This window comes from Pseudophryne corroboree, unplaced genomic scaffold (assembly GCF_028390025.1).
Source record: "Pseudophryne corroboree isolate aPseCor3 unplaced genomic scaffold, aPseCor3.hap2 scaffold_944, whole genome shotgun sequence".
Taxonomy (NCBI): domain Eukaryota; kingdom Metazoa; phylum Chordata; class Amphibia; order Anura; family Myobatrachidae; genus Pseudophryne; species Pseudophryne corroboree.
This window is the reverse complement of record NW_026970524.1, coordinates 110782-137187: the sequence shown is the minus strand read 5'-3', so window position 1 is coordinate 137187 and position 26406 is coordinate 110782. Positions and strand designations below refer to the sequence as shown.

Here is a 26406-nt window from a genome sequence, read left to right as displayed (position 1 = left end):
TTTGTGAAAGTACATACTGACAAAGGCTAATAAGCATTCATCTAGAACGATTCCTAGAAACATTTTAAAAAGTCAATAATGTGGAGAGTTTTTGTAAGATGTTTCTTCCATCAACCAATGAAGAAACACATTGGTACTTTCCCATGATGAGTGAGTGCTTCAGGATCTCTTGCACTTACATGTGCAGCAGAGTACTCTAATGGAAGCATGCTGGGTCCATAACCCAGAGGTAGGCAGATTGAAACTATCCTCTGCTATATGCATTTTTTTTTGTTAATTAAAGTAATCCAAAACTGGGATTGATATTTTTGCTCTTTTATTTTTACTTAAAGTACAATAACTTTTACCATTTTAATTTGTTTTAATAGTATATTGACAGTATTGTTTTCTTTCAAAAATCCAATTAATTTTCTTTACCCGATTATTAAAATGGTAATTGACAAAAACAAACTACATTGTCACCAGAAGAGCAATACAAAATGTACAAGTGATATATTAAAATCATCTTTCCAGCTTGAATTTCAATGATGCATTGGGGCAACGATTTTGTGAGAAACATCTTCACCCTTAAATAAAGATTTTCTTAATTCCTTACCTGTGTGCTAATTAGATATCACCTTGTTTTCACATTAAACAGACTTCCACATGAGAAAACAGCAAAGATGCAGTGGCGTTAATGTTTCCTGGTGTCAACCTGTATTATTTCCGTAGATATTGAAATGAGGATGCATCTTGCTGCCTTTCCAATGAAGCAAGTTTAATTTAGTAATAGGTGAAAAAACATCCCTACAAAGATGTGAATCAGATACTTGGCTTTGTGGACACTTTTCAGAGAACAAATTTGTTATCATAAAAAATAAAGCCAGAAAATGAAGAGCTGTTTAATCACTCAATTGGATTTTTCTGCCAGCATTTTTCTTTTTCTCTGCAACCCACTGCTAAATTGTGCTTCCTAGCTGTTTTTTTATAAAATCACTTAATCAAATCTAACTCTGATTACATCAGAGAAGGCCAGGTACCCTACACCATAAGAGGGGGTTTGCAATTTTGACTTGTCTACTTAAATATCACCAAAATCTGATCACAAGATCAATTATGTCCCTGGGTGGGATTGAACCACCAACCTTTTGATTAATAGCTGAACACACTAACCGATTGCGCCACAGAGACACTTTGCAAAAAGTACATACTGACAAAGACTAATAAGCATTCATCTAGAACGTTTCCTAGAAAAACTTTAAAAAATCAATAATCTGGAGAGTTTTTGTAAGATGTTTCTTCCAGCAACCAATGAAGAAACACATTGGTACTTTCGCATGATGAGTGAGTGCTTCAGGATCTCTTGCACTTACATGTGCAGCAGAGTACTGCAATGAAAGCATGCTGGGCCCATAACCCAGAGGTAGGCAGATTGAAACTATCCTTTGCTATATGCATTTTTTTCTTTTGTTCATTAAAGTAATCCAAAACTGGGATTGATATTTTAGCTTTTATTTTTACTTAAAGTACAATAACTTTTACCATTTTAATTTGTTTTAATAGTATATTGACAGTATTGTTTTCTTTCAAAAATCCACTTAATTTTCTTTACCCTATTATTCAAATGGTAATTGACAAAAACAAACTACATTGTCACCAGAAGAGCAATACAAAATGTACAAGTGATATATTAAAATCATCTTTCCAGCTTGAATTTCAATGATGCATTGGGGCAACGATTTTGTGAGAAACATCTTCACCCTTAAATAAAGATTTTCTTAATTCCTTACCTGTGTGCTAATTAGATATCACCTTGTTTTCACATTAAACAGACTTCCACATGAGAAAGCAGCAAGGATGCAGTGGCGTTAATGTTTCCTGGTGTCAACCTGTATTATTTCAGTAGATATTGAAATGAGGATGCATCTTGCTGCCTTTCCAATGAAGCAAGTTTAATTTAGTAATAGGTGAAAAACCATCCCTACAAATATGTTAATCAGATACTTGGCTTTGTGGACACTTTTCAGAGAACAAATTAGTTAGCATAAAAATAAAGCCAGAAAATGAAGAGCTGTTTAATCACTCAATTGGATTTTTCTGCCAGCATATTTCTTTTTCTCTGCAACCCACTGCTAAATTGTGCTTCCTAGCTGTTTTTATAAAATCACTGAATCAAATCTAACTCTGATTACATCAGAGAAGGCCAGGTACCCTACACCATAACAGGGGGTTTGAAATTTTGACTTGTCTACTTAAAGATCACCAAAATCTGATAACAAGGTCAATTAAGTTTCTGGGTGGGATTGAACCACCAACTTTTTGGTTAATAGCCTTACACACTAACTGATTGCGCCACAGTGACACTTTGCAAAAGTACTTACTGACAAAGGCTAATAAGCATTCATCTAGAATGATTCCTAGAAACATTTTAAAAAGTCAATAATGTGGAGAGTTTTTGTAAGATGTTTCTTCCATCAACCAATGAAGAAACACATTGGTACTTTCCCATGATGAGTGAGTGCTTCAGGATCTCTTGCACTTACATGTGCAGCAGAGTACTGTAATGGAAGCATGCTGGGTCCATAACCCAGAGGTAGGCAGATTGAAACTATCCTCTGCTATATGCATTTTTTTTGTTAATTAAAGTAATCCAAAACTGGGATTGATATTTTTGCTCTTTTATTTTTACTTAAAGTACATTAACTTTAACATTTTAATTTGTTTTAATAGTATATTGACAGTATTGTTTTCTTTCAAAAATCCAATTAATTTTCTTTACCCGATTATTAAAATGGTAATTGACAAAAGCAAACTACATTGTCACCAGAAGAGCAATACAAAATGTACAAGTGATATATTAAAATCATCTTTCCAGCTTGAATTTCAATGATGCATTGGGGCAACGATTTTGTGAGAAACATCTTCACCCTTAAATAAAGATTTTCTTAATTCCTTACCTGTGTGCTAATTAGATATCACCTTGTTTTCACATTAAACAGACTTCCACATGAGAAAGCAGCAAGGATGCCGTGGCGTTAATGTTTCCTGGTGTCAACCTGTATTATTTCAGTAGATATTGAAATGAGGATGCATCTTGCTGCCTTTCCAATGAAGCAAGTTTAATTTAGTAATAGGTGAAAAACCATCCCTACAAAGATGTTAATCAGATACTTGGCTTTGTGGACACTTTTCAGAGAACAAATTTGTTAGCATAAAAATAAAGCCAGAAAATGAAGAGCTGTTTAATCACTCAATTGGATTTTTTTGCCAGCATATTTCTTTTTCTCTGCAACCCACTGCTAAATTGTGCTTCCTAGCTGTTTTTATAAAATCACTGAATCAAATCTAACTCTGATTACATCAGAGAAGGCCAGGCACCCTACACCATAACAGGGGTTTTCGAAATTTTGACTTGTCTACTTAAAGATCAACAAAATCTGATAACAAGGTCAATTACGTCCCTGGGTGGGATTGAACCACCAACATTTTGGTTAATAGCCGTACACACTAACTGATTGCGCCACAGCGACACTTTGCAAAAGTACTTACTGACAAAGGCTAATAAGCATTCATCTAGAACGTTTCCTATAAAAACTTTAAATAGTCAATAATCTGGAGAGTTTTTGTAAGATGTTTCTTCCATCAACCAATGAAGAAACACATTGGTACTTTCCCATGATGAGTGAGTGCTTCAGGATCTCTTGCACTTACATGTGCAGCAGAGTACTGTAATGGAAGCATGCTGGGTCCATAACCCAGAGGTAGGCAGATTGAAACTATCCTGGGTTGCAGAGAAAAAGAAATACGCTTGCAGAAAAATCCAATTGAGTGATTAAACAGCTCTTCATTTTCTGGCTTTATTTTTATGCTAACAAATTTGTTCTCTGAAAAGTGTCCACAAAGCCAAGTATCTGATTAACACCTTTGTAGGGATGGTTTTTCACCTATTACTAAATTAAACTTGCTTCATTGGAAAGGCAGCAAGTGATGTCATCCAAGCAGTGGGTCAAAGTTGGCTTCATCCCTCGTCTGCTTATGAAAAGAGAAAAGGGATATGCAGGGCATGGCGGCCTTTTGCGACGCTTGGATGACCCCTAGTTCGCATTAAACACCCCCACCCTCCTTCGGTGTGGGGCTCATGTTGGCCATGCCCCAGCCCCTAAAGCATTCAAGCTGATTTCTTGCAGCAGCTGGGTACTGTAACAGCTCCAGAGCTGCTCTGTAAGGCAAGTAAAAGGGTGTGGGCCCTGCAGCACTACCTGTAGTTTGCATTGTGCATTGGAAGGCACAAAGTAAGCAGACGGGAGGAGAAGTCAGGATAGTGCACAAGGTTATAGAAGGGATGGGCTCAAGAAAAGAGAAGTGGAAACAGACAGCATACTAGGCTGGAGAGAGACCTGAGACAAAGAGATCTGAATTATACGAGAGCCGTCCAGGGGAAACACAAATTATGCAGTCAAGTTTCCCACATTTGGGGAAATCGCAAGGGGCAGCACACCCAGAGTGCAATGGGTGAGCCTTGCCCTGGGAGAAGCACCTTCATGATCATAGTATCTCACCTGGCAGGTTAGTAGGAGTTGGGCTAGAGCTGGGGAGGGTCGCTGCTCGGGCACTACCTTTCAAGTGAAGGAGATCCAACTGAGGCAGCACAAGGGAACTCTCAAAAGAAGAACAAGGCTAGAGGAAGATCTGAGACAAAGAAATCTGACTTTTACCAGAGCTGACCAGAGGAAAGCACAAACACAGTCCACCACTACCACAAATAATGCAGTCGAGTTTCCCACATTTGGGGAAATCACAGGGGTCAGCATACCCAGAATGCAATGAATGAACCTCACCCTGGGAGAACAATCTTCATGACAATAGTATCTCCTATGCAAAATAAGTATGATTTGGGATAGGGCTGGGGAGGGCCGTTGCTCAGGCACATCTCTGTCAAGTAAAGGAGATTCAACTGAGGCAGCACAAGGGAACTCTCATCTGGGGACAACAACTGCAGGGAGAACACATATTTTCAGATGAACATGGGGTGGCAGAAGGCTGCCTAATACTGAAGCACCCCCAAACAACAAACCAAATGCAACAACTAGTGCAAGCATTCCTGGGGGATGGCCTGCAGCAGATGGATTTGAATATGGTGATGTCATCCAAGCAGTGGGTCAAAGTTGGCTTCAACCCTCGTCTGCATATGAAAAGAGAAAAGGAGCGTGCAGGGCATGGAGGCCTTTTGTGGTGCTTGGATGACCCCTAGTTCGCATTAAGCACCCCCACCCTCCTTCGGTGTGGGGCTCATGTTGGCCATTCCCCAGCCCCTGAAGCATTCAAGCTGATTTCTTGCAGCAGCTGGGCACTGTAACAGCTCCAGAGCTGCTCTGTAAAGCAAGTAAAAGGGTGTGGGCCCTGCAGCACTACCCGTAGTTTGCATTGTGCATTGGGAGGCACAAAGTAAGCAGACGGGAGGAGAAGTCAGGATAGTGCACAAGGGTATAGAAGGGAGGGGCTCAAGAAAAAAGAAGTGGAACCAGACAGCAAACTAGGCTGGAGAGAGACCTGAGACAAAGAGATCTGAATTACATGAGAGCCGACCAGGGAAAACTCAAATTATGCAGTCAAGTTTCCCACATTTGGGGAAATCGCAGGGGCAGCACACCCAGAGTGCAATGGGTGAGCCTTGCCCTGGGAGAAGCAACTTCATGATCATAGTATCTCACCTGGCAGGTAAGTAGGAGTTGGGCTAGAGCTGGGGAGGGTCGCTGCTCGGGCACCCCCCTGTCAAGTGAAGGAGATCCAACTGAGGCAGCACAAGGGAACTCTCGAAAGAAGACAAAGGCTAGAGGAAGATCTGAGACAAAGAAATCTGACTTTTACCAGAGCTGACCAGAGGAAAGCACAAACACAGTCCCCCACTACCACAAATAATGCAGTCGAGTTTCCCACATTTGGGGAAATCACAGGGGTCAGCATACCCAGAATGCAATGAATGAACCTAACCCTGGGAGAACAATCTTCATGACCATGGTATCTCCTATGCAAAATAAGTATGATTTGGGATAGGGCTGGGGAGGGCCGTTGCTCAGGCACATCTCTGTCAAGTAAGTTGCATTTGATTTGTTGTTTGGGGGTGCTTCAGTATTAGGCAGCCTTCTGCCCTACCATGTTCATCTGAAAATATGTGTTCTCCCTGCAGTTGTTGTCCCCAGATGAGAGTTCCCTTGTGCTGCCTCAGTTGAATCTCCTTTTGGAGAAGACCTCAATAAGATTGTAGCTGATCTGGCTACTGCTAAAACAGCTTGCCTACCTAGTATGACTCCTACCACGCAGAAGGCTAAAAGTACTTTTCTTGGCCCTTTCATCCTCCAGGTAAAGCGTACCCAAGGTCAGGCATACCCAAAGCAAGCTCATGTTTCCAGACCTGCCAAGCCCAGACTGAAGCAATCCTGGGCTGCCCATCAGCCTGCTTCCAAAACGGACAAGCCTGCCGCATGACGGTGCAGGCCTCCCTCTGGGGGATCCCAGGGTGGGGGGCCCGACTTCTAGGTTTGGCAAAGAAAGGTATAATTCTAAGCTAGAGAATTCTGTTTGGAGCTCACCTTGTACTTTGTGAAGAAATAATCAGCATTGTGGCTGAGCAGATACATGTAGTGTGTGGCTGCAAACTGCATGGATCTGCTGCGTTGTAATGCTGATTCTTTTTTTTTGCAAAGTACCAATAGCTTCATATAATGTTCACAATTTTTATGCAGGATCAAATAGCTCAATAGGTAGGGTGTTTGATTAGAATTCAACAGGTTATAGGTTTGAATCCTGGGTATGGTAGTTTGAGATGTGTTATTTAATAAAGTATGTTGTTCTGACTGCCGGCATCCTGTCACCTGGGATATCATACTAAATAAATGGAGTTGATAAAAAATTTTTTTTTTTTTTTTTAACTAGGGACAATTTCCAGATACTTCTCTTTATAACTGAGATTGCCCCCTGGAACTTCACATCAGTTGACAACTATGCATGAGTGGGCAGTGCTTGCCCTGGATCTGTCCACCCATTTATGTGCCGCCATAAAATAAAGCATGACTAACAGTTATCCTGGGCGTACACTACACAATTATCTGTCAGGCTATCTATCCAGTCTGGATGGATGGAATGAAAATCTGGTAATGTATAGGAGCAAATGTCAATTAACCATTTGCTCCCAAACACTAGAAAAGTGGTCAAAAATGGTCATTACACAAATTGGTTAAACCCAAAATTTAACCAATTTGTTTAGGGGACCATTTTTGTCCATTTTTTAGTGTTTGAGAGTAAATCGTTGATGGTCATTTGCTCACATAGATAACCGGATTTCTATTCCAACCAGCCAGTGTTGGAGAGATGGTCTGCCAGATTACATAATGCATACCAGAGCCATAACTAGACTTTTTGGTGCCCTGTGACAGAGAATTATATGCCCTCCCCCCCATTTTTGCAATATGGACAAAAGGCGCATGCCTTGTGGGGAAGGGGCATAACAAGATTGGTCTCAGAGAAAGCACATGAGATATGAAGATATATCTAGTATACTTGACACTCAATGGTTTGTGGTATTGCAGGGGTGCCCTCCTTAAATGCATATACAGTCACACATGGCATGTTTGTGTAAATGGCATATCAGCAGTCAGCACTAACTGGTGACATGCCATTTGTACAAGTAAGCCATGTGTGACTAATATATAAACATACTTTATTAAATAACACCTCAAACTATCATACCCAGGATTCAAACCTATAACCTGTTAAATTCTAATCAAACACCCTACCCATTGAGCTACTTGATCCTGCATCTATTCTAACCTCCAAAAACAGATTCAGTTGCATTTTCCAGCGTGTTTTGTTTGCGCCTTTGCAAATGTCTTACATCGACAAACTTATTTAGTACTATTTTGCAAATAGGGTTACATTGTCGCAACATTGTGTTCCCTAATTGCTTGATTTTTTAAATGCAAAAATTGATAAAGACACCTGATAATTGCTCTGTGGAGTCTTCTTTTGTGTCTACTTCTTATCTACATTTAATTCCCTACCTATAATCAAGGCATTTTTAAATGCTGGGTGCTGCCAGGACGTGAGGCCTACCTAGTCTTTAGATCTGAATTTGAATGTACTTGTGAACTAACTTAATTTCCTACTTCTAAACTCATTCCTAAATTCACTACTTACATTAATCCTGTAGTTGGGCATTTTGAGCCTTCAATTGTGGGCATTGTTTTGTGTCCAGACCAGCAGCTGGTGGTGTGCATTTGCTGGAAAGGCATCGAAGACCTCCGATATGCTGCATCTCCTGATGTGTGTCTGCCTCAAGTGGCTGTCAGCAAATGCATGCTAGACACCCCATTCCAAGCTGATTGTGACATCACGGAACATGCATCATAGAACAGGCATGCTAGAACATGGGTCTTCAACCTGCGACCCTCCAGCTGCTGTGGAACTACATATCCCAGCATGCCCTGCCTCAGTTTTAGCATACCTTAATAGCAAAACTGTGGCAGGGCATGCTGGGATGTGTAGTTTCACAGCAGCTGGAGGGCCACAGGATGAAGACCCATGTGCTAGAACCAAACCGCAGGTACATTGAATGCTAGCAAGCTGAATGTTTAAATCCTTTTTGTTCCGCAGCATTCCAATGCGGAAGATTCCATGGAACCAGAGATTATTCCATTGAGAAGGACATGCTGCCTGGATGACTGCACTGTGCAAATTAAATCACGGAGCCAGTTGGCTTGTGGGTGGCTCTGGTGACTGGGTGGTTGGGTGGGCGGTGTGTCGGAGGTGGAGCACATGCAAATGAATGTGTATCATCCAGCTAGTGAGAGAGAAAACTCATGCAGGAGTGTGCCTGCTTGTCAGTGAGTTATGCACCTTGCCTGACGTCAAATCTACATGGAGCAACTGGAGGGGACAAGAGCAGGTTTGGAAAATATACACAGAAGAGCATATATGCTGGCGCATTCTCCATGATTGTGTCAGCTTATGTTTTGGTGCACTGCACTTTCCTCCACTAAGTTTTAGCCATTTTGTTTAAACGCAAGTGTAGTTGCTTCTCGCTCTTTTGGCTGTGATATTGTATTGTGGTTGAAGAGTCTGCTGGAGGGATTGTTTTCTTCATTGGCGAGAGACTGAAGATATTCCAGGATGGAAGGCTTGGGAACACTATCCGTTTTTCAGTTGTGGAAGAATTGAAAGACCGGATTGGACTACATTCTATAGTAAAGGGTATCTTTGTATTTATTAATCCTCCCTTTATATGTGTCTGTCTTTCAATAAAGCTTTGGGCTTGTGATTCCGTCACCCTCTTACACTCCACACCCATAGCCTTATTAACTATTGTATTGTTTAAATGTATAGTGCAGTTCATGATTTATAGTGTAGGCTGACCTGTACTGTAGTTCTTGAACTGTACTATACCGACAGCATTTGTATTGTGTTTTGGCTGTGCTGCAACACAGTACTTATGTGTGTAATGTTTATGTATGTTTTTTTGCTTCTTTATGTCAATAAAGACTGCTTTTTCAATCCAATATCTGAAAACAATCAATGTTTATCTTTGATGGCAATAGAAGTGGTATGATATTTGCTGCTTTTGAAAGGCAATATCTGATATGTCCCCTATCTGGGAACCATATATTAAATGGCTTTTCAGAAAAGGGAGATGGGAGAAGAGCTTTCAGTACTTGTAGGACCGATGCACATTTCCTATTCTAGCCTCCAAAAACAGATTCAGTTGCATTTTCCAGCGTGTTTTGGATGCACCTTTGCAAATGTCTTACATCGACAAACTTATTTAGTACTATTTTGCAAATAGGGTTACATTGTTGCAACATTGTGTTCCCTAATTGCTTGATTTTTTAAATGCAACAATTGATAAAAACACCTGATAACTGCTCTGCGGAGTCTTATTTTGTGTCTACTTCTTATCTACATTTAATTCCGTACCTCTAATCAAGGCATTTTTAAATGCTGGCGGCTGCCAGGACGTGAGGCCTACCTAGACTTTAGATCTGAATTTGAATGTACTTGTGAACTAACTTAATTTCCTACTTCTAAATTCATTCCTAAATTCACTACTTACATGAATCCTGTAGTTGGGCATTTTGGGACTTCGATTGTGGGCATTGTTTTGTGTCCAGACCAGCAGCAGGTGGTGTGCATTTGCTGGAAAGGCATCAAAGACCTCCGATATGCTGCATCTCCTGATGTGTGTCTCCCTCAAGTGGCTGTCAGCAAATGCCTGCTAGACACCCCATTCCAAGCTGATTGTGACATCACGGAACATGCATCATAGAACAGGCATGCTAAAACATGGGTCTTCAACCTGCGACCCTCCAGCTGCTGTGGAACTACACATCCCAGCATGCCCTGCCTCAGTTTTAGCATACCTTATAGCAAAACTGTGGCAGGGCGTGCTGGGATGTGTAGTTTCACAGCAGCTGGAGGGCCACAGGATGAAGACCCATGTGCTAGAGCCAAGCCGCAGGTACATTGAATGCTAGCAAGCTGAATATTTAAATCCTTTTTGTTCCGCAGCATTCCAATGCGGAAGATTCCATGGAACCAGAGATCCTTCCATTGAGAAGGACATGCTGCCTGGATGACTACACTGTGCAAATTAAATCACGGAGCCAGTTGGTTTGTGGGTGGCTCTGGTGACTGGGTGGTTGGGTGGGTGGTGTGTCGGAGGTGGAGCACATGCAAATGATTGTGTATCATCCAGCTAGTGAGAGTGAAAACTCATGCAGGAGTGTGCCTGCTTGTCAGTGGGTTATGCACCTTGCCAGACGTTAAATCTACATAGAGCAGCTGGAGGGGACAAGAGCATGTTTGCAAAATATAGATAGAAGAGCATATATGCTGGCGCATTCTCCATGATTGTGTCAGCTTATGTTTTGGTGCACTGCACTTTCCTCCACTAAGTTTTAGCCATTTTTGTTAAGCTCAAGTGTAGTTGCTTCTCGGCCTTTTGGCTGTGATCTTGTATTGTGGTTGAAGGGTCTGCTGGAGGGAGGGATTGCGTTCTTCATTGGCGAAAGACCAAAGATATTCCAGGATGGAAGGCTTGGGAACACTATCTGTTTTTCAGTTGTGGAAGAGCACAGAGGTCGGATTGGACTACATTCTATAGTAAAGGATGTCTTTCTATTTATTAAACCTCCCCTTATATGTGTCAGTCTTTCAATAAAGCTTCGGGCTTGTGATTCCCTCACCCTCTTACACTCCACACCCATAGCCTTATTAACTGTTGTATTATTGTACAGTTTAAATGTATAGTGCAGTTCATGATTTATAGTGTAGGCTGGCCTGTGCTGTAGTTCTTGAACTGTACTATACCATCAGCATTTCTATTGTGTTTTGGCTGTGCCGCAACGCGGTACTTATGTGTGTAATGTTTATGTATGTTTTTTTGCTTCTTTATGTGCATCGGTCCTACAAGTAATGAAAGCTCTTCTCCCATCTCCCTTTTCTGAAAAGCCATTTAATATATGGTTCCCAGATAGGGGACATATCAGATATTGGATTTCAAAAGCATCAAATATCATACCACTTTTATTGCCATCAAAGATAAACATTGATTGTTTTCAGATATTGGCTTGAAAAAGCAGTCTTTATTGACATAAAAAAAACCATACATAAACATTGCACACATAAATACAGTGTTGCAGCACAGCCAAAACACAATACAAATGCTGACGGTATAGTACAGTTCAAGAACTACAGCACAGGCCAGTCTACACTATAAATCATGAACTGCACTATACATTTAAAGTATACAATAATACAACAGTTAATAAGGCTATGGGTGTGGAGTGTAAGAGGGTGAGGGATTCACAAAACCGAAGCTTTATTGTAACACAGACACATATAAGGGGAGGGTCAATAAATAGAAAGATATCCTTTACTATAGAATGTAGTCCAATCCGACCTCTGTGCTCTTCCACAACTGAAAAACAGATAGTGTTCCCAAGCCTTCCATCCTGGAATATCTTTGGTCTTTCGCCAATGAAGAAAACAATCCCTCCCTCCAGCAGACCCTTCAACCACGATACAAGATCACAGCCAAAAGGCCGAGAAGCAACTACACTTGAGCTTAACAAAAATGGCTAAAACTTAGTGGAGGAAAGTGCAGTGCACCAAAACATAAGCTGACACAATCATGGAGAATGCGCCAGCATATATGCTCTTCTATCTATATTTTGCAAACCTGCTCTTGTCCCCTCCAGCTGCTCTATGTAGATTTAACGTCTGGCAAGGTGCATAACCCACTGACAAGCAGGAACACTCCTGCATGAGTTTTCTCTCTCACTAGCTGGATGATACACAATCATTTGCATGCGCTCCACTTCCGACACACCACCCACCCAACCACCCAGTCACCAGAGCCACCCACAAGCCAACTGGCTCCGTGATTTAATTTGCACAGTGTAGTCATCCAGGCAGCATGTCCTTCTCAATGGAAGGATCTCTGGTTCCATGGAATCTTCCGCATTGGAATGCTGCGGAACAAAAAGGATTTAAATATTCAGCTTGCTAGCATTCAATGTACCTGCGGCTTGGCTCTAGCACATGGGTCTTCATCCTGTGGCCCTCCAGCTGCTGTGAAACTACACATCCCAGCATGCCCTGCCACAGTTTTGCTATTAAGGTATGCTAAAACTGAGGCAGGGCATGCTGGGATGTGTAGTTCCACAGCAGCTGGAGGGTCGCAGGTTGAAGACCCATGTTTTAGCATGCCTGTTCTATGATGCATGTTCCATGATGTCACAATCAGCTTGGAATGGGGTGTCTAGCAGGCATTTGCTGACAGCCACTTGAGGGAGACACACATCAGGAGATGCAGCATATCGGAGGTCTTCGATGCCTTTCCAGCAAATGCACACCACCTGCTGCTGGTCTGGACACAAAACAATGCCCACAATCGAAGTCCCAAAATGCCCAACTACAGGATTCATGTAAGTAGTGAATTTAGGAATGAATTTAGAAGTAGGAAATTAAGTTAGTTCACAAGTACATTCAAATTCAGATCTAAAGACTAAACACAAAACACAAAATAAGACTCCACAGAGCAATTATCAGGTGTCTTTATCAATTGTTGCATTTAAAAAATCAAGCAATTAGGGAACACAATGTTGCGACAATGTAACCCTATTTGCAAAATAGTACTAAATAAGTTTGTCGATGTAAGACATTTGCAAAGGCGCAAACAAAACACGCTGGAAAATGCAACTGAATCTGTTTTTGGAGGTTAGAAAAGATGCAGGATCAAGTAGCTCCATGGGTAGGGTGTTTGATTAGAATTCAACAGGTTATAGGTTTGAATCCTGGGTATGATAGTTTGAGGTGTTATTTAATAAAGCATGTTTATATATTAGTCACACATGGCTTACTTGTACAAATGGCATGTCACCAGTTAGTGCTGACTGCTGATATGCCATTTGCACTAAAACAAATTAAAATGGTAAAAGTTATTGTACTTTAAGTAAAAATAAAAGCTAAAATATCAATCCCAGTTTTGGATTACTTTAATGAACAAAAAAAAAATGCATATAGCAAAGGATAGTTTCAATCTGCCTACCTCTGGGTTATGGACCCAGCATGCTTCCATTACAGTACTCTGCTGCACATGTAAGTGCAAGAGATCCTGAAGCACTCACTCATCATGGGAAAGTACCAATGTGTTTCTTCATTGGTTGATGGAAGAAACATCTTACAAAAACTCTCCACATTATTGACTTTTTAAAATGTTTCTAGGAATCGTTCTAGATGAATGCTTATTAGCCTTTGTCAGTATGGACTTTTACAAAGTGTTGCTGTGGCGCAATCAGTTACTGTGTAAGGCTATTAACCAAAAGGTTGGTGGTTCAATCCCACCCAGGGACGTAATTGACCTTGTTATCAGATTTTGGTGATCTTTATGTAGACAAGTGAAAATTTCAAACCCCCTCTTATGGTGTAGGGTACCTGGCCTTCTCTGATGTAATCAGAGTTAGATTTGATTCAGTGATTTTATAAAAACAGCTAGGAAGCACAATTTAGCAGTGGGTTGCAGAGAAAAAGAAATATGCTGGCAAAAAAATCCAATTGAGTGATTAAACAGCTTTTCATTTTCTGGCTTTATTTTTATGCTAACAAATTTGTTCTCTGAAAAGTGTCCACAAAGCCAAGTTTCTGATTAACACATTTGTAGGGATGGTTTTTAACCTATTACTAAATTAAACTTGCTTCATTGGAAAGGCAGCAAGATGCATCCTCATTTCAATATCTACTGAAATAATACAGGTTGACACCAGGAAACATTAACGCCACTGCATCCTTTGTGCTTTCTCATGTGGAAGTCTGTTTAATGTGAAAACAAGGTGATATCTAATTAGCACACAGGTAAGGAATTAAGAAAATCTTTATTTAAGGGTGAAGATGTTTCTCACAAAATCGTTGCCCCAATGCATCATTGAAATTCAAGCTGGAAAGATGATTTTAATATATCACTTGTACATTTTGTATTGCTCTTCTGGTGACAATGTAGTTTGTTTTTGTCAATTACCATTTTAATAATCGGGTAAAGAAAATTAAGTGGATTTTTGAAAGAAAACAATACTGTCAATATACTATTAAAACAAATGAAAATGGTAAAAGTTATTGTACTTTAAGTAAAAATAAAAGAGCAAAAATATCAATCCCAGTTTTGGATTACTTTAATTAACAAAAAAAAAAAACGCATATAGCAGAGGATAGTTTCAATCTGCCTACCTCTGGGCTATGGACCCAGCATGCTTCCATTGCAGTACTCTGCTGCACATGTAAGTGCAAGAGATCCTGAAGCACTCACTCATCATGGGAAAGTACCAATGCGTTTCTTCATTGGTTGATGGAAGAAACATCTTACAAAAACTCTCCAGATTATTGACTTTTTAAAGTTTTCTAGGAAACGTTCTAGATGAATGCTTATTAACCTTTGTCAGTATGTACTTTTGCAAAGTGTCTCGGTGGTGCAATCGGTTAGTGTGTTTGGTTATTAACCAAAGGGTTGGTGGTTCAATCCCACCCAGGGATGTTATTGACCTTGTCATCAGATTTTGGTGATCTTTAAGTAGACAAGTCAAAATTTCAAACCCCCTCTTATGGTGTAGGGTACCTGGCCTTCTCTGATGTAATCAGAGTTAGATTTGATTAAGTGATTTTATAAAAGAACAGCTAGGAAGCACAACTTAGCAGTGGGTTGCAGAGAAAAAGAAATACGCTTGCAGGAAAATCCAATTGAGTGATTAAACAGCTCTTCATTTTCTGGCTTTATTTTTATGCTAACTAATTTGTTCTCTGAAAAGTGTCCACAAAGCCAAGTATCTGATTAACACCTTTGTAGGGATGGTTTTTCACCTATTACTAAATTAAACTTGCTTCATTGGAAAGGCAGCAAGTGATGTCATCCAAGCAGTGGGTCAAAGTTGGCTTCAACCCTCGTCTGCTTATGAAAAGAGAAAAGGGATATGCAGGGCATGGCGGCCTTTTGCGACGCTTGGATGACCCCTAGTTCGCATTAAACACCCCCACCCTCCTTCGGTGTGGGGCTCATGTTGGCCATGCCCCAGCCCCTGAAGCATTCAAGCTGATTTCTTGCAGCACCTGGGTACTGTAACAGCTCCAGAGCTGCTCTGTAAGGCAAGTAAAAGGGTGTGGGCCCTGCAGCACTACCTGTAGTTTGCATTGTGCATTGGAAGGCACAAAGTAAGCAGACGGGAGGAGAAGTCAGGATAGTGCACAAGGTTATAGAAGGGAGGGGCTCAAGAAAAGAGAAGTGGAAACAGACAGCATACTAGGCTGGAGAGAGACCTGAGACAAAGAGATCTGAATTATACGAGAGCCGTCCAGGGGAAACACAAATTATGCAGTCAAGTTTCCCACATTTGGGGAAATCGCAAGGGGCAGCACACCCAGAGTGCAATGGGTGAGCCTTGCCCTGGGAGAAGCACCTTCATGATCATAGTATCTCACCTGGCAGGTTAGTAGGAGTTGGGCTAGAGCTGGGGAGGGTCGCTGCTCGGGCACTACCTTTCAAGTGAAGGAGATCCAACTGAGGCAGCACAAGGGAACTCTCAAAAGAAGAACAAGGCTAGAGGAAGATCTGAGACAAAGAAATCTGACTTTACCAGAGCTGACCAGAGGAAAGCACAAACACAGTCCACCACTACCACAAATAATGCAGTCGAGTTTCCCACATTTGGGGAAATCACAGGGGTCAGCATACCCAGAATGCAATGAATGAACCTCACCCTGGGAAAACAATCTTCATGACAATAGTATCTCCTATGCAAAATAAGTATGATTTGGGATAGGGCTGGGGAGGGCCGCTGCTCAGGCACATCTCTGTCAAGTAAAGAAGATTCAACTGAGGCAGCACAAGGGAACTCTCATCTGGGGACAACAACTGCAGGGAGAACACATATTTTCAGATGAACATGGGGTGGCAGAAGGCTGCCTAATACTGAAGCACCCCCAAACAACAAACCAAATGCAACAACTAGTGCAAGCATTCCTGGGGGATGGCCTGCAGCAGATGGATTTGAATATGGTGATGTCATCCAAGCAGTGGGTCAAAGTTGGCTTCAACCCTTGTCTGCATATGAAAAGAGAAAAGGAGCGTGCAGGGCATGGAGGCCTTTTGTGGTGCTTGGATGACCCCTAGTTCGCATTAAGCACCCCCACCCTCCTTCGGTGTGGGGCTCATGTTGGCCATTCCCCAGCCCCTGAAGCATTCAAGCTGATTTCTTGCAGCAGCTGGGCACTGTAACAGCTCCAGAGCTGCTCTGTAAAGCAAGTAAAAGGGTGTGGGCCCTGCAGCACTACCCGTAGTTTGCATTGTGCATTGGGAGGCACAAAGTAAGCAGACGGGAGGAGAAGTCAGGATAGTGCACAAGGGTATAGAAGGGAGGGGCTCAAGAAAAAAGAAGTGGAACCAGACAGCAAACTAGGCTGGAGAGAGACCTGAGACAAAGAGATCTGAATTACATGAGAGCCGACCAGGGAAAACTCAAATTATGCAGTCAAGTTTCCCACATTTGGGGAAATCGCAGGGGCAGCACACCCAGAGTGCAATGGGTGAGCCTTGCCCTGGGAGAAGCAACTTCATGATCATAGTATCTCACCTGGCAGGTAAGTAGGAGTTGGGCTAGAGCTGGGGAGGGTCGCTGCTCGGGCACCCCCCTGTCAAGTGAAGGAGATCCAACTGAGGCAGCACAAGGGAACTCTCGAAAGAAGAACAAGGCTAGAGGAAGATCTGAGACAAAGAAATCTGAATTTTACCAGAGCTGACCAGAGGAAAGCACAAATACAGTCCCCCACTACCACAAATAATGCAGTCGAGTTTCCCACATTTGGGGAAATCACAGGGGTCAGCATACCCAGAATGCAATGAATGAACCTAACCCTGGGAGAACAATCTTCATGACCATGGTATCTCCTATGCAAAATAAGTATGATTTGGGATAGGGCTGGGGAGGGCCGTTGCTCAGGCACATCTCTGTCAAGTAAGTTGCATTTGATTTGTTGTTTGGGGGTGCTTCAGTATTAGGCAGCCTTCTGCCCTACCATGTTCATCTGAAAATATGTGTTCTCCCTGCAGTTGTTGTCCCCAGATGAGAGTTCCCTTGTGCTGCCTCAGTTGAATCTCCTTTTGGAGAAGACCTCAATAAGATTGTAGCTGATCTGGCTACTGCTAAAACAGCTTGCCTACCTAGTATGACTCCTACCACGCAGAAGGCTAAAAGTACTTTTCTTGGCCCTTTCATCCTCCAGGTAAAGCGTACCCAAGGTCAGGCATACCCAAAGCAAGCTCATGTTTCCAGACCTGCCAAGCCCAGACTGAAGCAATCCTGGGCTGCCCATCAGCCTGCTTCCAAAACGGACAAGCCTGCCGCATGACGGTGCAGGCCTCCCTCTGGGGGATCCCAGGGTGGGGGGCCCGACTTCTAGGTTTGGCAAAGAAAGGTATAATTCTAAGCTAGAGAATTCTGTTTGGAGCTCACCTTGTACTTTGTGAAGAAATAATCAGCATTGTGGCTGAGCAGATACATGTAGTGTGTGGCTGCAAACTGCATGGATCTGCTGCGTTGTAATGCTGATTCTTTTTTTTTGCAAAGTACCAATAGCTTCATATAATGTTCACAATTTTTATGCAGGATCAAATAGCTCAATAGGTAGGGTGTTTGATTAGAATTCAACAGGTTATAGGTTTGAATCCTGGGTATGGTAGTTTGAGATGTGTTATTTAATAAAGTATGTTGTTCTGACTGCCGGCATCCTATCACCTGGGATATCATACTAAATAAATGGAGTTGATCAAATTTTTTTTTTTTTTTTAACTAGGGACAATTTCCAGATACTTCCCTTTATAACTGAGATTGCCCCCTGGAACTTCACATCAGTTGACAACTATGCATGAGTGGGCAGTGCTTGCCCTGGATCTGTCCACCCATTTATGTGCCGCCATAAAATAAAGCATGACTAACAGTTATCCTGGGCGTACACTACACAATTATCTGTCAGGCTATCTATCCAGTCTGGATGGTTGGAATGAAAATCTGGTAATGTATAGGAGCAAATGTCAATTAACCATTTGCTCCCAAACACTAGAAAAGTGGTCAAAAATGGTCATTACACAAATTGGTTAAACCCAAAATTTAACCAATTTGTTTAGGGGACCATTTTTGTCCATTTTTTAGTGTTTGAGAGTAAATCGTTGATGGTCATTTGCTCACATAGATAACCGGATTTCTATTCCAACCAGCCAGTGTTGGAGAGATGGTCTGCCAGATTACATAATGCATACCAGAGCCATAACTAGACTTTTTGGTGCCCTGTGACAGAGAATTATATGCCCTCCCCCCCATTTTTGCAATATGGACAAAAGGCGCATGCCTTGTGGGGAAGGGGCATAACAAGATTGGTCTCAGAGAAAGCACATGAGATATGAAGATATATCTAGTATACTTGACACTCAATGGTTTGTGGTATTGCAGGGGTGCCCTCCTTAAATGCATATACAGTCACACATGGCATGTTTGTGTAAATGGCATATCAGCAGTCAGCACTAACTGGTGACATGCCATTTGTACAAGTAAGCCATGTGTGACTAATATATAAACATACTTTATTAAATAACACCTCAAACTATCATACCCAGGATTCAAACCTAAAACCTGTTAAATTCTAATCAAACACCCTACCCATTGAGCTACTTGATCCTGCATCTATTCTAACCTCCAAAAACAGATTCAGTTGCATTTTCCAGCGTGTTTTGTTTGCGCCTTTGCAAATGTCTTACATCGACAAACTTATTTAGTACTATTTTGCAAATAGGGTTACATTGTCGCAACATTGTGTTCCCTAATTGCTTGATTTTTTAAATGCAAAAATTGATAAAGACACCTGATAATTGCTCTGTGGAGTCTTCTTTTGTGTCTACTTCTTATCTACATTTAATTCCCTACCTATAATCAAGGCATTTTTAAATGCTGGGTGCTGCCAGGACGTGAGGCCTACCTAGTCTTTAGATCTGAATTTGAATGTACTTGTGAACTAACTTAATTTCCTACTTCTAAATTCATTCCTAAATTCACTACTTACATTAATCCTGTAGTTGGGCATTTTGAGCCTTCAATTGTGGGCATTGTTTTGTGTCCAGACCAGCAGCTGGTGGTGTGCATTTGCTGGAAAGGCATCGAAGACCTCCGATATGCTGCATCTCCTGATGTGTGTCTGCCTCAAGTGGCTGTCAGCAAATGCATGCTAGACACCCCATTCCAAGCTGATTGTGACATCACGGAACATGCATCATAGAACAGGCATGCTAGAACATGGGTCTTCAACCTGCGACCCTCCAGCTGCTGTGGAACTACATATCCCAGCATGCCCTGCCTCAGTTTTAGCATACCTTAAAAGCAAAACTGTGGCAGGGCATGCTGGGATGTGTAGTTTCACAGCAGCTGGAGGGCCACAGGATGAAGACCCATGTGCTAGAACCAAACCGCAGGTACATTGAATGCTAGCAAGCTGAATGTTTAAATCCTTTTTGTTCCGCAGCATTCCAATGCGGAAGATTCCATGGAACCAGAGATTATTCCATTGAGAAGGACATGCTGCCTGGATGACTGCACTGTGCAAATTAAATCACGGAGCCAGTTGGCTTGTGGGTGGCTCTGGTGACTGGGTGGTTGGGTAGGCGGTGTGTCGGAGGTGGAGCACATGCAAATGAATGTGTATCATCCAGCTAGTGAGAGAGAAAACTCATGTAGGAGTGTGCCTGCTTGTCAGTGAGTTATGCACCTTGCCAGACGTCAAATCTACATGGAGCAACTGGAGGGGACAAGAGCAGGTTTGGAAAATATAGACAGAAGAGCATATATGCTGGCGCATTCTCCATGATTGTGTCAGCTTATGTTTTGGTGCACTGCACTTTCCTCCACTAAGTTTTAGCCATTTTGTTTAAACGCAAGTGTAGTTGCTTCTCGCTCTTTTTGCTGTGATATTGTATTGTGGTTGAAGAGTCTGCTGGAGGGATTGTTTTCTTCATTGGCGAGAGACTGAAGATATTCCAGGATGGAAGGCTTGGGAACACTATCCGTTTTTCAGTTGTGGAAGAGTTGAAAGACCGGATTGGACTACATTCTATAGTAAAGGGTATCTTTGTATTTATTAATCCTCCCTTTATATGTGTCTGTCTTTCAATAAAGCTTTGGGCTTGTGATTCCGTCACCCTCTTACACTCCACACCCATAGCCTTATTAACTATTGTATTGTTTAAATGTATAGTGCAGTTCATGATTTATAGTGTAGGCTGACCTGTGCTGTAGTTCTTGAACTGTACTATACCGACAGCATTTGTATTGTGTTTTGGCTGTGCTGCAACACAGTACTTATGTGTGTAATGTTTATGTATGTTTTTTTGCTTCTTTATGTCAATAAAGACTGCTTTTTTAATCCAATATCTGAAAACAATCAATGTTTATCTTTGATGGCAATAGAAGTGGTATGATATTTGCTGCTTTTGAAAGGCAATATCTGATATGTCCCCTATCTGGGAACCATATATTAAATGGCTTTTCAGAAAAGGGAGATGGGAGAAGAGCTTTCAGTACTTGTAGGACCGATGCACATTTCCTATTCTAGCCTCCAAAAACAGATTCAGTTGCATTTTCCAGCGTGTTTTGGATGCGCCTTTGCAAATGTCTTACATCGACAAACTTATTTAGTACTATTTTGCAAATAGGGTTACATTGTTGCAACATTGTGTTCCCTAATTGCTTGATTTTTTAAATGCAACAATTGATAAAAACACCTGATAACTGCTCTGCGGAGTCTTATTTTGTGTCTACTTCTTATCTACATTTAATTCCGTACCTCTAATCAAGGCATTTTTAAATGCTGGCGGCTGCCAGGACGTGAGGCCTACCTAGACTTTAGATCTGAATTTGAATGTACTTGTGAACTAACTTAATTTCCTACTTCTAAATTCATTCCTAAATTCACTACTTACATGAATCCTGTAGTTGGGCATTTTGGGACTTCGATTGTGGGCATTGTTTTGTGTCCAGACCAGCAGCAGGTGGTGTGCATTTGCTGGAAAGGCATCGAAGACCTCCGATATGCTGCATCTCCTGATGTGTGTCTCCCTCAAGTGGCTGTCAGCAAATGCCTGCTAGACACCCCATTCCAAGCTGATTGTGACATCACGGAACATGCATCATAGAACAGGCATGCTAAAACATGGGTCTTCAACCTGCGACCCTCCAGCTGCTGTGGAACTACACATCCCAGCATGCCCTGCCTCAGTTTTAGCATACCTTATAGCAAAACTGTGGCAGGGCATGCTGGGATGTGTAGTTTCACAGCAGCTGGAGGGCCACAGGATGAAGACCCATGTGCTAGAGCCAAGCCGCAGGTACATTGAATGCTAGCAAGCTGAATATTTAAATCCTTTTTGTTCCGCAGCATTCCAATGCGGAAGATTCCATGGAACCAGAGATCCTTCCATTGAGAAGGACATGCTGCCTGGATGACTACACTGTGCAAATTAAATCACGGAGCCAGTTGGTTTGTGGGTGGCTCTGGTGACTGGGTGGTTGGGTGGGTGGTGTGTCGGAGGTGGAGCACATGCAAATGATTGTGTATCATCCAGCTAGTGAGAGTGAAAACTCATGCAGGAGTGTGCCTGCTTGTCAGTGGGTTATGCACCTTGCCAGACGTTAAATCTACATAGAGCAGCTGGAGGGGACAAGAGCAGGTTTGCAAAATATAGATAGAAGAGCATATATGCTGGCGCATTCTCCATGATTGTGTCAGCTTATGTTTTGGTGCACTGCACTTTCCTCCACTAAGTTTTAGCCATTTTTGTTAAGCTCAAGTGTAGTTGCTTCTCGGCCTTTTGGCTGTGATCTTGTATTGTGGTTGAAGGGTCTGCTGGAGGGAGGGATTGCTTTCTTCATTGGCGAAAGACCAAAGATATTCCAGGATGGAAGGCTTGGGAACACTATCCGTTTTTCAATTGTGGAAGAGTTGAAAGACCGGATTGGACTACATTCTATAGTAAAGGATGTCTTTCTATTTATTAATCCTCCCCTTATATGTGTCAGTCTTTCAATAAAGCTTCGGGCTTGTGATTCCCTCACCCTCTTACACTCCACACCCATAGCCTTATTAACTGTTGTATTATTGTACAGTTTAAATGTATAGTGCAGTTCATGATTTATAGTGTAGGCTGGCCTGTGCTGTAGTTCTTGAACTGTACTATACCGTCAGCATTTCTATTGTGTTTTGGCATTGCCGCAACGCGGTACTTATGTGTGTAATGTTTATGTATGTTTTTTTGCTTCTTTATGTGCATCGGTCCTACAAGTACTGAAAGCTCTTCTCCCATCTCCCTTTTCTGAAAAGCCATTTAATATATGGTTCCCAGATAGGGGACATATCAGATATTGCCTTTCAAAAGCATCAAATATCATACCACTTTTATTGCCATCAAAGATAAACATTGATTGTTTTCAGATATTGGCTTGAAAAAGCAGTTTTTATTGACATTAAAAAAACATACATAAACATTACACACATAAGTACAGTGTTGCAGCACAGCCAAAACACAATACAAATGCTGACGGTATAGTACAGTTCCAGAACTACAGCACAGGCCAGCCTACACTATAAATCATGAACTGCACTATACATTTAAACTATACAATAATACAACAGTTAATAAGGCTATGGGTGTGGAGTGTAAGAGGGTGAGGGATTCACAAAACCGAAGCTTTATTGTAACACAGACACATATAAGGGGAGGGTCAATAAATAGAAAGATATCCTTTACTATAGAATGTAGTCCAATCCGACCTCTGTGCTCTTCCACAACTGAAAAACAGATAGTGTTCCCAAGCCTTCCATCCTGGAATATCTTTGGTCTTTCGCCAATGAAGAAAACAATCCCTCCCTCCAGCAGACCCTTCAACCACGATACAAGATCACAGCCAAAAGGCCGAGAAGCAACTACACTTGAGCTTAACAAAAATGGCTAAAACTTAGTGGAGGAAAGTGCAGTGCACCAAAACATAAGCTGACACAATCATGGAGAATGCGCCAGCATATATGCTCTTCTATCTATATTTTGCAAACCTGCTCTTGTCCCCTCCAGCTGCTCTATGTAGATTTAACGTCTGGCAAGGTGCATAACCCACTGACAAGCAGGCACACTCCTGCATGAGTTTTCTCTCTCACTAGCTGGATGATACACAATCATTTGCATGCGCTCCACTTCCGACACACCACCCACCCAACCACCCAGTCACCAGAGCCACCCACAAGCCAACTGGCTCCGTGATTTAATTTGCACAGTGTAGTCATCCAGGCAGCATGTCCTTCTCAATGGAATGATCTCTGGTTCCATGGAATCTTCCGCATTGGAATGCTGCGGAACAAAAAGGATTTAAATATTCAGCTTGCTAGCATTCAATGTACCTGCGGCTTGGCTCTAGCACATGGGTCTTCATCCTGTGGCCCTCCAGCTGCTGTGAAACTACACATCCCAGCATGCCCTGCCACAGTTTTGCTATTAAGGTATGCTAAAACTGAGGCAGGGCATGCTGGGATGTGTAGTTCCACAGCAGCTGGAGGGTCGCAGGTTGAAGACCCATGTTTTAGCATGCCTGTTCTATGATGCATGTTCCATGATGTCACAATCAGCTTGGAATGGGGTGTCTAGCAGGCATTTGCTGACAGCCACTTGAGGGAGACACACATCAGGAGATGCAGCATATCGGAGGTCTTCGATGCCTTTCCAGCAAATGCACACCACCTGCTGCTGGTCTGGACACAAAACAATGCCCACAATCGAAGTCCCAAAATGCCCAACTACAGGATTCATGTAAGTAGTGAATTTAGGAATGAATTTAGAAGTAGGAAATTAAGTTAGTTCACAAGTACATTCAAATTCAGATCTAAAGACTAAACACAAAACACAAAATAAGACTCCACAGAGCAATTATCAGGTGTCTTTATCAATTGTTGCATTTTAAAAATCAAGCAATTAGGGAACACAATGTTGCGACAATGTAACCCTATTTGCAAAATAGTACTAAATAAGTTTGTCGATGTAAGACATTTGCAAAGGCGCAAACAAAACACGCTGGAAAATGCAACTGAATCTGTTTTTGGAGGTTAGAAAAGATGCAGGATCAAGTAGCTCCATGGGTAGGGTGTTTGATTAGAATTCAACAGGTTATAGGTTTGAATCCAGGGTATGATAGTTTGAGGTGTTATTTAATAAAGTATGTTTATATATTAGTCACACATGGCTTACTTGTACAAATGGCATGTCACCAGTTAGTGCTGACTGCTGATATGCCTTTTGCACTAAAACAAATTAAAATGGTAAAAGTTATTGTACTTTAAGTAAAAATAAAAGCTAAAATATCAATCCCAGTTTTGGATTACTTTAATGAACAAAAAAAAAATGCATATAGCAAAGGATAGTTTCAATCTGCCTACCTCTGGGTTATGGGCCCAGCATACTTCCATTGCAGTACTCTGCTGCACATGTAAGTGCAAGAGATCCTGAAGCACTCACTCATCATGCGAAAGTACCAATGTGTTTCTTCATTGGTTGCTGGAAGAAACATCTTACAAAAACTCTCCAGATTATTGACTTTTTAAAGTTTTTCTAGGAAACGTTCTAGATGAATGCTTATTAATCTTTGTCAGTATGTACTTTTTACAAAGTGTCTCTGTGGCGCAATCGGTTAGTGTGTTCAGCTATTAATCAAAAGGTTGGTGGTTCAATCCCACCCAGGGACGTAATTGACCTTGTAATCAGATTTTGGTGATATTTAAGTAGACAAGTCAAAATTGCAAACCCCCTCTTATGGTGTAGGGTACCTGGCCTTCTCTGATGTAATCAGAGTTAGATTTGATTAAGTGATTTTATAAAAAAAACAGCTAGGAAGCACAATTTAGCAGTGGGTTGCAGAGAAAAAGAAAAATGCTGGCAGAAAAATCCAATTGAGTGATTAAACAGCTCTTCATTTTCTGGCTTTATTTTTATGCTAACAAATTTGTTCTCTGAAAAGTGTCCACAAAGCCAAGTATCTGATTAACATCTTTGTAGGGATGTTTTTTCACCTATTACTAAATTAAACTTGCTTCATTGGAAAGGCAGCAAGATGCATCCTCATTTCAATATCTACGGAAATAATACAGGTAGACACCAGGAAACATTAACGCCACTGCATCTTTGCTGTTTTCTCATGTGGAAGTCTGTTTAATGTGAAAACAAGGTGATATCTAATTAGCACACAGGTAAGGAATTAAGAAAATCTTTATTTAAGGGTGAAGATGTTTCTCACAAAATCGTTGCCCCAATGCATCATTGAAATTCAAGCTGGAAAGATGATTTTAATATATCACTTGTACATTTTGTATTGCTCTTCTGGTGACAATGTAGTTTGTTTTTGTCAATTACCATTTTAATAATCGGGTAAAGAAAATTAATTGGATTTTTGAAAGAAAACAATACTGTCAATATACTATTAAAACAAATTAAAATGGTAAAAGTTATTGTACTTTAAGTAAAAATAAAAGAGCAAAAATATCAATCCCAGTTTTGGATTAATTTAATTAACAAAAAAAAATGCATATAGCAGAGGATAATTTCAATCTGCCTACCTCTGGGTTATGGACCCAGCATGCTTCCATTACAGTACTCTGCTGCACATGTAAGTGCAAGAGATCCTGAAGCACTCACTCGTCATGGGAAAGTACCAATGTGTTTCTTCATTGGTTGATGGAAGAAACATCTTACAAAAACTCTCCACATTATTGACTTTTTAAAATGTTTCTAGGAATCGTTCTAGATGAATGCTTATTAGC

At 41.4% G+C, this 26406-nt stretch overlaps 8 non-coding genes across 8 annotated transcripts; all 8 read right to left on the bottom strand.

The window, feature by feature from the left end:
* Positions 1-4389: 4389 nt before the first annotated feature.
* Positions 4390-4553, bottom strand: LOC135048048 (U1 spliceosomal RNA). The gene has a single exon (XR_010240002.1). It is a non-coding gene; the product is annotated as a U1 spliceosomal RNA (small nuclear RNA).
* A 151-nt stretch (positions 4554-4704) lies between these two features.
* On the bottom strand, positions 4705-4868 carry LOC135048020 (U1 spliceosomal RNA). The gene has a single exon (XR_010239974.1). It is a non-coding gene; the product is annotated as a U1 spliceosomal RNA (small nuclear RNA).
* A 674-nt stretch (positions 4869-5542) lies between these two features.
* LOC135047962 (U1 spliceosomal RNA) lies at positions 5543-5705 on the bottom strand. Its single transcript, XR_010239924.1, has one exon. It is a non-coding gene; the product is annotated as a U1 spliceosomal RNA (small nuclear RNA).
* Positions 5706-5857: 152 nt separating this feature from the next.
* On the bottom strand, positions 5858-6021 carry LOC135048012 (U1 spliceosomal RNA). The gene has a single exon (XR_010239966.1). It is a non-coding gene; the product is annotated as a U1 spliceosomal RNA (small nuclear RNA).
* Positions 6022-15844: 9823 nt separating this feature from the next.
* LOC135048047 (U1 spliceosomal RNA) lies at positions 15845-16008 on the bottom strand. The gene has a single exon (XR_010240001.1). It is a non-coding gene; the product is annotated as a U1 spliceosomal RNA (small nuclear RNA).
* A 150-nt stretch (positions 16009-16158) lies between these two features.
* LOC135048021 (U1 spliceosomal RNA) lies at positions 16159-16322 on the bottom strand. The gene has a single exon (XR_010239975.1). It is a non-coding gene; the product is annotated as a U1 spliceosomal RNA (small nuclear RNA).
* Positions 16323-16996: 674 nt separating this feature from the next.
* Positions 16997-17159, bottom strand: LOC135047961 (U1 spliceosomal RNA). The gene has a single exon (XR_010239923.1). It is a non-coding gene; the product is annotated as a U1 spliceosomal RNA (small nuclear RNA).
* Positions 17160-17311: 152 nt separating this feature from the next.
* LOC135047976 (U1 spliceosomal RNA) lies at positions 17312-17475 on the bottom strand. Its single transcript, XR_010239936.1, has one exon. It is a non-coding gene; the product is annotated as a U1 spliceosomal RNA (small nuclear RNA).
* Between the last annotated feature and the right edge of the window lie 8931 nt (positions 17476-26406).